Source organism: Nerophis lumbriciformis, linkage group LG03 (assembly GCF_033978685.3).
Source record: "Nerophis lumbriciformis linkage group LG03, RoL_Nlum_v2.1, whole genome shotgun sequence".
NCBI lineage: Eukaryota > Metazoa > Chordata > Actinopteri > Syngnathiformes > Syngnathidae > Nerophis > Nerophis lumbriciformis.
The window spans coordinates 42556982-42571031 of record NC_084550.2 but is presented as its reverse complement, the minus strand read 5'-3'; positions in this window follow the sequence as shown (position 1 = coordinate 42571031).

Here is a 14050-nt window from a genome sequence, read left to right as displayed (position 1 = left end):
ACCACATAAAATAATGTGGAAGACCACATAAATGATGTGGCAGTCCACATTAAATGAGGAGGCGAACCACATAAATGAGGTGGCGGGTCACCTTAAATGAGGTGGCAGACCACGTAAAAAAATGTGGACGACCACATTAAATGATGTGACTGACCACATAAAATATGTGGCAGACCACATTAAATGATGCACGGATCACATAAATGATGTTGGCAGACCACATTAAATGATGTGGTAGACCACATAAATGATGTGGCGGACCACTTTAAATGTTGTGGCAGACCACATAAATGATGTGGCAGACCACATAAATTATGTGACTGACCACATAAATTATGTGACAGACCACATAAATGAGGTGGCAGTCCACATAAATGAGGCGGCAAACTACTTTAAATGATGTGGACGACCACATTAAATGAGTTCGCAAACCACTTAAATGAAGTGGCGGTCCACTTATTGGAGGTGGCGGACCACTTTAAATGATGTGGCAAACTACTTTAAATGATGTGGAAGACCAAAATTAAATGATGTGGGGGTTCACATTAAATGATGTGGACGACCACATTAAATGACGTTGCAAACCACAGTGAATGATGTGGGAGGCCACACTAAACAAAGTAACAGGTCACTTTGAATAACGTGGCGATCCACAGAAAATTATGTGGCCGTCCACATTAAATGATATGGACGACCACATTAAATGAGGTGGCGGACAACAGTGAATGATGTTGGAGGCCACACTAAACAATTTAAATAATGTGGCGGGCCAAATAAAACAATGTGCAGGGGCGTGGCGGGGTATGGGGGGGGGGGCACATAAAACGATGTGGCAACCCAGATGTGTCAAAGTCTGTGTTGTTGACCTGATGGAACCATTTCACCCCCTGGATTCTCCTGAAAGCTCTGATCTGTCCAGCCTGGCTGCCAGGGTGTTGCTCAGGGGCCATGGCGGTCACCATGGAGACACTCATTTCCTGCACATCTCTGTGCTGCGACCTGTGGTGATGTGTGTTGTGGAACATGATGCAGAGCACATCTATCATATGGAGGCTACCACCTTCTCTGGTACAGCGCGACCAAGACAACAGAACCTATTTTTTGGCACCATGGCGTGCGCTGGAATGATCCACATTAAGATAAAGGCACGTTGCAAGAATATTTATCATTACGGGAAGGCGTGGCGCAGTTGGGAGTGTGGCCTAGCGTGTTCTCTCTCCATCGTCTGCGACCTCCTTTCTCACACCCATTTGTGCGTAACTGTGCCAGTTTGCACGTCCTTTCCACACGTGCAACATCCTTTTATAATTTTAAAGCTTGTAGATGCCATCCATCCATCCATCCATCCATCTTCTTCCGCTTATCCGAGGTTGGGTCGCCAGGGCAGCAGCCTAAGCAGGGAAGCCCAGACTTTCCTCCCCCCAGCCACTTCGTCCAGCTCCTCCCGGGAGACCCTGAGGCGTTCCCAGGCCAGCCGGGAGACATAGTCTTCCCAACGTGTCCTGGGTCTTCCCCGTGGCCTCCTACCGGTTGGACGTGCCCTAAACACCTCCCGAGGTAGGCGTTTGGGTGGCATCCTGACCAGATGCCCGAACCACCTCATCTGGCTCCTCTCGATGTGGAGGAACAGTGGCTTTACTTTGAGCTCCCCCCGGATGGCAGAGCTTCTCACCCTATCTCTAAGGGAGAGCCCCGCCACCCGGCGGAGAAAACTCATTTCGGCCGCTTGTACCCGTGATCTTGTCCTTTCGGTCATAACCCAGAGCTCATGACCATAGGTGAGGATGGGAACGTAGATCGACCGGTAAATTGAGAGCTTTGCCTTCCGGCTCAGCTCCTTCTTCACCACAACAGATCGATACAGCGTCCGCATTACTGAAGACGCCGCACCGATCCACCTGTCGATCTCACGATCCACTTTTCCCTCACTCGTGAATAAGACTCCGAGGTACTTGAACTCCTCCACTTGGGGCAGGGTCTCCTCCCCAACTCGGAGATGACACTCCACCCTTTTCCAGGCGAGAACCATGGACTCGGACCTGGAGGTGCTGATTCTCATCCCAGTCGCTTCACACTCGGCTGCGAACCGATCCAGTGAGAGCTGAAGATCCTGGTCAGATGAAGCCATCAGGACCACATCATCTGCAAAAAGCAGAGACCTAATCCTGCAGCCACCAAACCGGATCCCCTCAACGCCTTGACTGCGCCTAGAAATTCTGTCCATAAAAGTTATGAACAGAATCGGTGACAAAGGGCAGCCTTGTCCAACCCTCACTGGAAACGTGTCCGATTTACTGCCGGCAATGCGGACCAAGCTCTGACACTGATCGTACAGGGAGCGGACAGCCACAATCAGACAGTCCGGTACCCATACTCTCTGAGCACTCCCCACAGGACCTCCCGAGGGACAGGGTCGAATACCTTCTCCAAGTCCACAAAGCACATGTAGACTGGTTGGGCAAACTCCCATGCACCCTCAAGGACCCTGCCGAGAGTCTAGAGCTAGTCCACAGTTCCACGACCAGGACGAAAACCACACTGTTCCTCCTGAATCCGAGGTTCGACTATCTGGCGTAGCCTCCTCTCCAGTACACCTGAATAGACCTTACCGGGAAGGCTGAGGAGTGTGATCCCACGATAGTTGGAACACAGCCTCCAGTTCCCATTCTTAAAGAGAGGAACCACCACCCCGGTCTGCCAATCCAGAGGTACCGCTCCCGAAGTCCACGCGATGCTGCAGGCTTCTAGATGCCATATTGCCATATTTTTTAAGGCTATGCCCATTTTTTTAAATAATATATATTAAGATATATTTTATATTAAAACAAATATTTCTTCAAGCATGGGTTTTTTGCACCTTGAGGACATAAGTGCAGCCTCTGTCCCATGAGCGCACCTTCAGCGCTGAAAAAAAGAGAAAAACAAAAGTTGTAGATGCACTTTGGACTGTGTCTTAAATGCCCATCAAAAGTGGTCGATGTTTCCCTCGTGTTTGAAAACATAGCAGAACGCCGCTGGTAGGAGCATGATAACATGAAGGTGCAGTAAATGAGTGTCTCCATGGTGAATGACCCGTTTAGTACACGCAAAATGCTTTTATAAATACGGCGGTCTGAGAAGATCACCCGCAACCCGGCCGTGAAAATGTGGATTGTTACGTTCATTGGCTGTCAAAGATGTTTTTGCTAATGTAACCTGTGACATTTACACACAAAATAAATGCTTTTGATCGTCCGTACATTATGACTGGGGACACATTTTGTGGGCGCACATAAATATGCTGAAATAATATGTATCCCCTTCTAACTTTATTATTCATTTCATCTTCTGATAGATCAGTGGTTCTTAACCTGGGTTCGATCGAACCTTAGGGGTTCGGTGAGTCGGGCTCAGGGGTTCGGCGGAGGTCAAGACACACCAGACTCATCGTGTAAATAAAAACTTCTCCCTATCTGCGTATTATGGATACGGCAACAGCAGAAGTCAGACTGATTTGCAGGTGTGTAATTTGTTGTGAGTTTATGCACTGTGTTGGTTTTGTTCTTTGAACAAGGTGATGTTCATGCACGGTTCATTCTGTACACCAGTAATAAAAGGTAACACTTTAGTATGGGTAGCATATTCACCATTAATTAGTTGCTTATTAACATGCAAATTAGTAACATATTGGCTCTTAACTAGTCATTATTAAGTACTTATTAATGCCTTATTGGGCATGGCCTTATTATAACCCTAACCCTGGCCTTAACCCTTAAAGGACTGCTCAAAGACAGAATGGTAAAGGCTGCGGAAGGAGGCACTGAGATCTTCAAATTCAGAACCCTAACCCTAACCAAATAACTCTAAATTAAGTCTATGTTACTTAGAATATATTCCCCCAGTGTCCAAAAAACTCTAAATTAAGTCTTGGTTACTTAGAATATGTTCCCCATACTAAAGTGTTACCAAAAACATATAACTTTGTCTTGAATTTGAAAAAAATAAACATTTTATTTTTCACTAAAGAAGGGTTCGGTGAATGCGCATATGAAACTGGTGGGGTTCGGTATCTCCAACAAGGTTAAGAACCACTGTGATAGATTAAAAATAACACCAATGGCAGCATTTTAAAACGTTACTATCACATCATTTATTTAGAAACAACAACAAAACTTGTCAATTTGGACTCCTTTCATGAATCACACAGGAAGTTAGAAGGGGATACATATTATTTCAGCATACCGTATTTCCTTGAAATAGCGCCGGGGGCGGTAATTAATTTAAAACCTCTTCTCACTCCGGCGCTTACCAAAGGCATGCGGTAAATTTAGGCCTGTGCTTATACATTTGAGTGTGATGTAAGGATACCATCATGAAAAGCACATTTAATAAAAAAAAAAACATTATTATGGTCTTACCTTTACTTATAAATGAAGTCCATGCGCCACTCCTTCTGAATAAAAGCATCAGTAACTTGTTTATAGAAGTCTTCCTTATCTTTCTTTAGTTTTAAAAGTCTCTCTGTCTCGATGGAGATCTTCCTTTAATTATTACCTTCTGCTTCGATTGAAAGTCCAGTTTAGAAAACTGTTTTATTTTAGATATGTAATCCTCCATGTTAAAAGTCCAGGCGAGAGGAAAAAAATAAACGATCACTGCTAACTGTTGCTGCTTGTTGTCACTTATTCTGCAGCCGAGTAGTCGCAAGAATGATCCCTGGGATCACTAGCGCCCTCTACCACTATGAGGCGGGAGTCATTTCATGACTCATATTTGATACACGCAGCTATATTAATAAAACATAGCTGCATAATGTTCTTTTTAGCATATTCAATAGCTCGGATCTTAAATCCTACTGAATAGCTCTTTATCTTCTTCCCTTTATGCGATTTTAAATTATTGAAATTAGCCTCCTCCATTTTGGAAAATGATGCCTTGAAAGGTGAAGTGTCACTCGTGACCTGACGAGTTTGACCCGGCGGTAAATCGAGGCATATGCTAATTATTCTTCGAAACGAGTTTGATCTGGCGGTAAAACGAGGCATGCGCTAATTATTTTGTGAAACAAGTTCGACCCGGCAGTAATTCTAAGCTTCCGCTAATTCTAAGCATGCGCTAATTATTTTGCGAAACGAGTTTGACCCGGCGGTAAAACGAGGCATGCGGATAATATATACCCGGCTGCAATTCAAGGAAATACGGTATTTATGTGCGCCCACAAAACGTGTCCCCAGTCATAAGTACACCATGAATGTACAGACGATGAAAGGCATTTATTTTATGTGTAAATGTCACAGGTTACATTAGCAACAACATATTTGACAATCAATGAACATAACAATCCACTATTCTATCACTAACAATCAGCGTACGGACGTCGTGTCCAAACACGGAAGTGTTGCCTAACACGGCACATACCTCCGCCCCCCTCTGAAGTCATGCTCGTTCTGGTGACATCCAGTGGACACATTTAGAACAGCACATTCATTCAAGAAGTTCAGCTCATTTTTATACTTAACAAACTCATCTCGCGGGCCTGAACATATTTATGAAGTTTATTTCAAAAATGCACAATGTGCTAGTAATGTTGCAAACCAGATGATGTATTAAATGTGTAGGATTAAATGCTACAAATTTTTTTTACCACAAGAAAGGGGCTAGTGCACAGTAAACAAACAAAAACTACCATTGACTCCAATTGAAATCATTTGGGCTTTGCCCTCAAAGCCTTCCTGCACCCACAGACTTCGTCCCTGAGTTTGTAAACAATAACGCAATTCACCAAAACATGATTTTGTAATAACAAAAACAAGAAATAGCATCATTTTCGTACGGTTTACACCATGGGTGTCAAACTCTGGCCCGCGGGCCAAATTTGGCCCGCCGTGTAATTTCACTTGGCCCTTGAGGCGATATCAAATTGACACTACAGCTGGCCCTCCGATTATATATTGCAGCGGTGCTGCGGTAACACCGCATTCACCGCTAATTCTAATACTTACCAATCCTCCCGAGAGTGTTCCAAACTTTAGCGCCCCTCCCGATAATCACCACGTCTGCTTTTCAACCAGTCCAACGAGTGCTGGCCCAGTCACATTACATGTGCGGCTTCTGCACGCACACACAATTGAATGCAACGCATACTTCATCAACAGCGATACAGGTTACACCGATGGTAGCCGAATAAAAAACTTTAACACTGTTAGAAATATACGCCACACTGTGAATCCACACCAAACAAGAATGACAAGTACATTTCGGGAGAACATCCGCACCGTAACACAACATAAACACAACAGAACAAATACTCTGAACCCTTTGCAGCACAAACTCTTCCGGGACGCTACATGGTCTGTGTGTGTGTGTGTGGGGGAGGTTTGGTGGTAGCAGGCGTGTATTTTGTAGCGTCCCGGAAGAGTTAGTGCTGCAGAGGATTCTGGGTATTTGTTCTGTTGTGTTTATGTTGTGTTACGGTGCGGATGTTCTCCCGAAATGTGTTTGTCATTCTTGTTTGGCGTGGATTCACAGTGTGGTGTATATTTCTAACAGTGTTCAAGTTTGTTATACTGGCACCCTCAGTGTAACCTGTATCGCTGTTGATGAAGTATGCGTTGCATTCACTCGTGTGTGCGTACAGAAGCCGCAGATATCTTGTGACTGGGCCTGAACGATGTTAGAATGGATGAAAAGCGGACTTGACGATAGCTCGTAGAGTACGTTAAAGGCAGTGCTTTTACGGCACGCTAGTGATGGGTTGATGAGGCGTCATGAAGCGTTTTGACACATTGCAAAACTGTATTGATACTGTGTCGATACTGTGTCACTAAATACTGACATCTGCTGGACATTAAAAATCCCTACAGGCAACCTATGGACCGACTCAACTGACACTGATTTTATGACCTAGTACAGGGGTCACCAACCTTTTTGAAACCAAAAACTACTTCTTGGGTACTGATTAATGCGAAGGGCTACCAGTTTGATACACACTTAAATAAATAAATATATTGTCATTTGTAAGTTACACGTAAGTGTGATTTAAACAAGAATAGCTAAATAAATACATTTATATATATAAAAAAATGGGTATTTCTGTCTGTCATTCCGTCATACATTTGTTTTCCTTTTACAGAAGGTTTTTGTAGAGAATAAATGATGAAAAAAACACTTAATTGAACGGTTTAAAAGAGAAGAAAACACGAAAAAAATAAAAATTAAATTTTGGAACATAGTGTATCTTCAATTTCGACTCTTTAAAATTCAAAATTCAACCGACAAAAAGAAGAGAAAAACTAGCTAATTTGAATCTTTTTGAAAAAATTAAAAAAAGATTTTATGGAACATCATTAGTAATTTTTCCTGATTAAGATACATTTTAGAATTTTGATGACATGTTTTAAATTGGTTAAAATCCAATCTGCACTTTGTTAGAATATTTAACAAATTGGACCAAGCTATATTTCTAACAAAGACAAATCAGTATTTCTTCTAGATTTTCCAGAACAAAAATTTTAAAAGAAATTCAAAATACTTTGAAATAAGATTTAAATTTGATTCTACAGATTTTCTAGATTTGCCAGAATAATTGTTTTGAATTTTAATCGTAGTAAGTTTGAAGAAATATTTCACAAATATTCTTCGTCGAAAAACCAGAAGCTAAAATATTTATTATTCTTTACAATAATAATAAAAAATTGTTTTACTTGAACATTGATTTAAATTGTCAGGAAAGAAGAGGAAGAAATTTAAAAGGTAAAAAGGTATATTTGTTTAAAAATCCTAAAATCATTTTTAAGGTTGTATTTTTTCTCTAAAATTGTATTTCTAAAAGTAATAAGAAGCAAAGTAAAAAATAAATGAATTTATTTAAACAAGTGAAGACCCATCCATCCATCCATTTTCTACCGCTTATTCCAAGTGAAGACCAAGTCTTTAAAATATTTTCTTGGATTTTCAAATTCTATTTGAGTTTTGTCTCTTTTAGAATTAAAAATGTCGAGCAAAGCGAGTCCAGCTTGCTAGTAAATAAATACAATTTAAAAAAAAGAGGCAGCTCACTGGTAAGTGCTGGTCTTTGAGCTATTTTTAGAACAGGCCAGCGGGCGAATCATCTGGTCCTTACGGGCTACCTGGTGACCGCGGGCACCGCGTTGGTGACCCCTGCCCTAGTATATACAATAATAATATAAACCAAGTCATTGTATTTCATTTAGGATTATTTCATATCTTCATTTAAATAAAAATATATTTTTATCTTTTTTAGATACAGTCAATAAATAACGTGAACATGTATCATAACATGGAAATCGAAGAGAACGTGTTGTGGATGATTGTGGACTGGGAATTTTTTTAATTTAATTTTTTTACACATTTTTATTAAAAAAAAAAAAAAAAAGTTTTTCCGACGTATTACATTTTAGACGATTTCTCTTAGTTATTATTTCTCCGGCTGTAGAAAAGACACGCTCACAGGGCACAGAGGAGGCGTCAGTGCGACACAGTTCGCGTATCGGTCACGTGACCAAAACAGCTCATGATCGGTCACGTGACTTTCTAAAAGCGGTACGCGCACCGACACAGGGTTTTGCTCTATGAGCTCGACGCATGCGCCGATGCATCGGTGTTGCCGGACCCATCACTACGGCACGCCCTCAAGACTGTGGTCCGGGTGGACTACGAGGTATAATGACTGTTGAACACCGTCGTTCGATAATGAAGGTTGCCTCAGCTCAAAGCCTGAACCCCGACATTAATGAACTAGCATCGAAGAAAAGATGGCAGGTATCTGGCTCGGGCACATCAGATTAGATCAGTGTGTTGCAAACTGAGCAGTTTAAAGTCCTGAATGGTTGTTTTATTCATTGTTATTTAAATTTCAAATGTATTAGCCTGTGGAAAAAGTTAATGTTGATATTTACCTCAGAAGGCTGCAAATAGAAAAGAGACATTACATTTTTATTTAAATTATATTTGATATGCCATTGATATTTTTTAATTATTATTATTATTATTTGAAATTCGATTTTGCATGTAACTATAAAGTTATATAAGCCTTGCTTGTTCAATATTCAATGCAAAACTTGTTTGGGTCCCTATTAAAAGGTTAATTTGTTCAACCTTGGCCCGCGGCTTTGTTCAGTTTTAAATTTTGGCCCACTCTGTATTTGAGTTTGACACCCCTGGTTTACACACTGATACTATACTAGGTGTGCATGACTGTTGAACACCTTTCTTAAGTCTCGTAGTCAGCAGGTTTGGGTGAAACTAAAAACAATACGGTCAATATATACATATGTTCTGCCAATGTCTACATATATATGTTGTAATGCTACCTTACAAAGCATGAAGAAGGATAACAAATATGAATTTGTACTACTAACGGCATCTTAGAAAACATAAAAAATCATCGCTAATGAGCATGACAAGGGACTCATTTTACGATCACAAATCGTGAATTTGGCGAGCAATGTTTTGGACAAAACAAAGTGACAAACTTCATCTTATAGTACATACCGGCGATGCAACCTTAAACAAAAGATATATGCAGTGTTTCTTCAAAAACAACCACCATGAAGTACGTGCTGGACGTAACTTTCTCTGCTCGGCTGATGCAACTTCCGTTCAATAAAGTTTGAGTCAAAATACAGACTTTTCAAATATGTATATCAGGCCTCGAATTGTAACTTTTTAAAGTCAAGGCTGTTATGATCCGCTGCCCGGATCATATTTTTTGTTTACGTTTTCAAGATACTTGTTTTTTTTGGTTAGTTTTGGACTCCTTGAGTGCCTGTTTTGTACACCTGAGTTTGTTGCCATGGCTGCTTATTATTTTCACCTGCCGCGTTTGTTCCCGACACGCACCTGTTTGTCATCACTGACATTATTATTTAAGCCTGTCCTCCCTGTCATTCGTTCTTGCTTCGTAGTTTGCTTTTTGCAACAGTTGACGACTTTTGTTCTTGTTCTGTACCTGCTAGCTTCCACGCTAGGTTCTGTTAATCGCTAGCTCCCACGCTAGTCTTCTTTAGTTTTTACCTTATGTGCTATGAGCACCCTTTTCTTTGTTCCAGTATAATTTATTTATTAAATAAATACTTTCTTACCTGCACGCTGTGTCTGACGCCCGTCTGCATTCCTGAGAGAACGAACCCGCATCACAATGCGCCCCGGTCGTCACAGTACGAAGCAAGCAAAGAGTTCTTTCGCATCGGGCATGACTGAGGTGGATGAAGAAGGTGCGTGGATGCTCCTCCGAGCTATGGAGGCAGAGACGCTCCGCTGCAATCCAGATGACGAGATGATATGGGGACCTGGAGGTGTTCTGGTCCCGATCGACTCCATCTGGCCCGGGGAGGTCCGCTCTCAGCCCGCTCGCACGCGTCAGCGAAGGCGGAAGTCGCACAAAACGGCTTCAGCTCGCGACAGAGACGCGCCACCCCCGCAATTCTTCCCTCCGGAACACAGCCAAGCAGCCCAGGATTCCCCTCCGCCGATGTTTGGTAATCCCATCACTCACTTTGCCAAACAGTTCACTGATTGGGCTGTCAGTCAGCTGGAGACCCGCGCGGATGACGTCATCCCGCCCACTGGTGATGACGTCATAGACGAAGACATTTTTTTAAATTCAGTCAACTCTTTCTGTCAGCCGCCTCCAAATGACTTTAATTCTACAATTAAGCATTATCAGGACATTTTTTTTTAAATATAAGTCTAGTCAGTCCCAGTCACATTCTGGTTTTCAAGCCCCACCCCCTATGGCTCAAGCTCTGCCCACTCCTCTGTTTTCTCCCTCCTGGTCGTCCCTACAGTCCACTATTGAAGAGCAGAATAGACAATTTGGACAATCAAAAGGGGAGGAGCCTACCCACCTCCTCACCTCCTCCCTCCCACCCCTAAAGACTGTTCCAGACTGCACAAGACGCGTCTGGGATCCGCTTCTTGAGGGGGGGGCTAGTACTGGGTGCTTTGCTAGTGGGCGGGCACAGCTGCGCCCAGCCAAGCCCAAACCTCCATGCCGGCCTCTGCCACCAGACCTTCGGCATGCTAAGCCGCAACCCCCGGCCAGGCCACCTACGCCAAAGTCACGCCCAGCACCTGCTCCAAGGCTGGTTCTCGCACCAGCACCAAATCCAAGTCTGGTTTCCACACCAGTACCGACTCCAAGTCTGGTTTCCGCACCAGCACCTGTTTCCACGGCAACGACAACGACAGCCCGGACGCCTGCCACTCTGACGCCACCATCAACCCTGGTGGTCCTGCAAACACCATCCTCTCCACCTCCTGCTCCATCGCTGCAAAGCACACGAGACCCCGCAGTGACCGACCAAGTAAAGAGGGCATTGCACCAACAGGCCAAACAACTTGGACAACAGGAGGAACAGTTTGGCGTTCTTGGGGCTTGCGTCAACGCCATGGCGGAACGCCAAGACGCCCGCCTTGACGCTTTGGAGAGACAGCTGGGAAGTATACTCACCGCTCTGCAGGTGATGATTCCCCCTACGGCCAACCCAGCAGTCCAGCTGAGACATTCACCACCCGCAGATACTCCGTTGCCTGCTCCGCCTCTGGCTCCGCCCACACCGACAGACGAGCTGCCTGCTCCGCCTCTGGCTCCGCCCACGCCGACAGACGAGCCGCCTGCTCCGCCTCTGGCTCCGTCCACACCGACAGACGAGCCGCCTGCTCCGCCTCTGGCTGCGCCCACGCCGACAGACGAGCCGCCTGCTCCGCCTGCTCCGCCTCTGGCTCCGCCCACGCCGACAGCGACGACGCCTCCTGTTTCCACGGCGACGACGCCTCCTGTTTCCACGGCGACGACGCTTCCTGTTTCCACGGCGACGACGCTTCCTGCTTCCACGGCGACGACGCTTCCTGCTTCCACGGCGACGACGCTTCCTGCTTCCACGGCGACGACGCTTCCTGCTTCCACGGCGACGACGACGCTTCCTGCTTCCACGGCGACGACGACGACTCCTCCTGCTTCCACGGCGACGACGACGACTCCTTCTTCCACGGCGACGACGACTCCACCTGCTTCCACGGCGACAACGACTCCTCCTGCTTCCACGGCGACGTCTGCTCTCTCCTCGTCTCCGTTGGACCTTTCCAGGGCGCCGCCACCTTCCTCGCCCTCATCGTCGTCTCAGCGACCTCGGGTGGTATGGCTGCGCAAGCGGCGCTCTCGGAGGTTAGAGTATGGACGCTAGTGGCGCAAACAGCAGCGACACCCGAGACGTAGTCGCAGAACTCTCCGGCTGCTGAACTTCTGGCGCCACTCACGCCCACCTTCTCGGCAGCCACGAATGTGGCCTTTCCGTGGTCACCCGCCTCGCCTCCGGCAGCGGCGTTCCATTTGCCGCCGCCACCTGACTCGTCCCCGGTGGATTCGGGGACCCGTGACCTGGCGACCCTCCGCCAAATCCTCCCTCCACCCTCCCTTGACTCTTGAACTTTGTTATAGTTGGGGGGGTTTTAGTTTTTCCAGGGGACATCTGGAATCTGTCCCTTAAGGGGGGGGTACTGTTATGATCCGCTGCCCGGATCATATTTTTTGTTTACGTTTTCAAGATACTTGTGTTTTTTGGTTAGTTTTGGACTCCTTGAGTGCCTGTTTTGTACACCTGAGTTTGTTGCCATGGCTGCTTATTATTTTCACCTGCCGCGTTTGTTCCCGACACGCACCTGTTTGTCATCACTGACATTATTATTTAAGCCTGTCCTCCCTGTCATTCGTTCTTGCTTCGTAGTTTGCTTTTTGCAACAGTTGACGACTTTTGTTCTTGTTCTGTACCTGCTAGCTTCCACGCTAGGTTCTGTTAATTGCTAGCTCCCACGCTAGTCTTCTTTAGTTTTTACCTTATGTGCTATGAGCACCCTTTTCTTTGTTCCAGTATAATTTATTTATTAAATAAATACTTTCTTACCTGCACGCTGTGTCTGACGCCCGTCTGCATTCCTGAGAGAACGAACCCCGCATCACAATGCGCCCCGGTCGTCACAAAGGCAAGTGTTGCCTCAGTGTTGGGCACCAAGGCAAGTTAGAAGGACACCAAGGAAAACATTATTTTCTTTTGAGGCAGGTATGTATATGTATATATATATATTTATAATATATATATAAATACTGCGATGAGGTCGCGACTTGTCCAAGTTGTAACCCACCTTCCGCCCGAATGCAGCTGAGCACCCCGCACGACCCCGAACGAAGAAAATGGATGGATGGATATAGAAAAATATGTAATTGAAATTATTTTTTTAAAGATGGCACCTGATGGCCATTAGACGTAACTGCAATTTTTGTCCATATAGATAAAAATAGTGTCATGTATGAGATCTAGGGTTGCCAATTATGGCCAAAGTAATAATTAAGATTACCGTCATCAATATTGAAATCATGATTACTAATTGTTAGGTAAAGCAGTGTTGGGGTGTGAACGTAATACCATCATGTCATTTGTAATGTCTAATAAAAAGACTATAGATAAAATGTATCCTTATATTTAAAGGCAAATAATAGTTTTTTTTTTATTCTTTAATAACATCAACTTGTCAGTTTTTTGTCATTACATGATGCCTTTATCTCTATTTTTACAGTTTGATAGAGGGAGGTACTTTTTTTAAATTATTTATTCATTTATGTAAATTATGTACATTTGTATGTACATGTGGATGATGTATTGGGATGGATCCATTTAGAGTTTGAGCAGAAATATGTCATATAGTAATTAACTATTCACAATAAAACATTAACAACATGAATGATTTTTGAAGTAACACCTTAGTGACATAAAAAAACACAAGTAATGTAACAAAACCTGGCGTTTACTTTTTGATATAAAACTAAAATACAAAAGAGTTTGGCTAATGAAGATGGAGTCTAATAAACACGCCTTGTTCTTTTCCAACGCCCCCTAGTGTTTTAGTACAACAGTTTGACCAACAAAACAAAAAAAACAGAGTGATACCGAATACAGAATCTTCACAGCCTTCGTTCAATTCGTTGAAATTACACTATATATGAGCTAGTTTTGATGTTATTTGAACATTTATGCAGTTTGCAGTTAAATAAAAG